The sequence below is a fragment of the Grampus griseus genome (assembly GCF_964374135.1).
Source record: "Grampus griseus genome assembly, chromosome: 2".
Taxonomy (NCBI): Eukaryota; Metazoa; Chordata; class Mammalia; order Artiodactyla; family Delphinidae; genus Grampus; species Grampus griseus.
In genome coordinates this window covers 170,569,013-170,570,007 of record NC_139018.1, presented here as the reverse complement: position 1 = coordinate 170,570,007, position 995 = coordinate 170,569,013, and the positions used below count along the sequence as shown (strand labels likewise).

General features: G+C 38.2%; 1 pseudogene across 1 annotated transcript; it reads right to left on the bottom strand.

The window, feature by feature from the left end:
• Positions 1 to 250: 250 nt before the first annotated feature.
• LOC309818728 (small ribosomal subunit protein uS8-like) lies at positions 251 to 660 on the bottom strand (annotated as a pseudogene). Its single transcript has one exon. The product of its transcript is annotated as a small ribosomal subunit protein uS8-like (transcript).
• Between the last annotated feature and the right edge of the window lie 335 nt (positions 661 to 995).

Genomic DNA, 995 nt, shown 5'->3' with positions numbered 1-995 from the left:
GTGGAGGTGATAAGAAGACCAGAGTAAAGAAAGATAACCAGACCTCGAGTGAGTACTTACACTGCCGGGATATAGAACAGGTTCTGATTTATATAAAAAGATGGAGAGCAAGAGGTTGGGTCTTAAGGAGATTCAAAGAACATGGAAGGTAGAGTTCCCAATTCTAAAGAGCTTACACATTATACTTTGTGTGTGTCTCTGTGTGTGTGTGTCCACTGAGGCATTTTATGTGCACCGATGTATTACATCCCTAGAAAAAGAATCCCAGGATTTTCCCTCCTGTGTGTTTTCATATTGCTTCATGGTCCATGATGCCAGCTGAGGTTGGCAGTACAGTGAAATCAAACTGACGTGAAGGGAGCAGGTTATTCTACCATTTTTCCAGATCTTTGAATTGCACATCAAATCTGGGGTTGATCACTCCACACCAGTTTAGCCTGCCTGTGAGGTTCACAACAATTTTCCCAGCTCTGTGATCAAAGATTTCAAACTCGCCAACGTAACCATATGCTTCACCATCACAGTTAGAAACTGCATGATGACTTCGGAGGATGGCCTAATGAGAACCTGGGGTTTGCCTCTCTTTTCAGCATCATTGATGCTCTTGAGAGTATCTGCCAGGACCTTCATGGGCACCATGACAGTGACACGGAAAGATGGCGGAAAGCGACACTTTTTCATTAACGATAACCTGGACCAAGTGTCATAGCAAGAAATAATAATTTAATAATCAGGGATTCTTATCAGCTTAAATAATACCTATAATATGAATATTATAATTTTATATACAAATATATGTTATATATAAATATTATACATTTACAACTATATTTCCCTTTCATAAACTAAGTCATAGGTTAAAACCTCACAAGTAAACAACAAGGTCCTACTGTAGAGCACAGGGAACTATAGTCAATATCCCGTGATAAGCCATAATGGAAAAGAATATGAAAAAGAATATGTGTGCATATATATATATGTATATATATAACTGA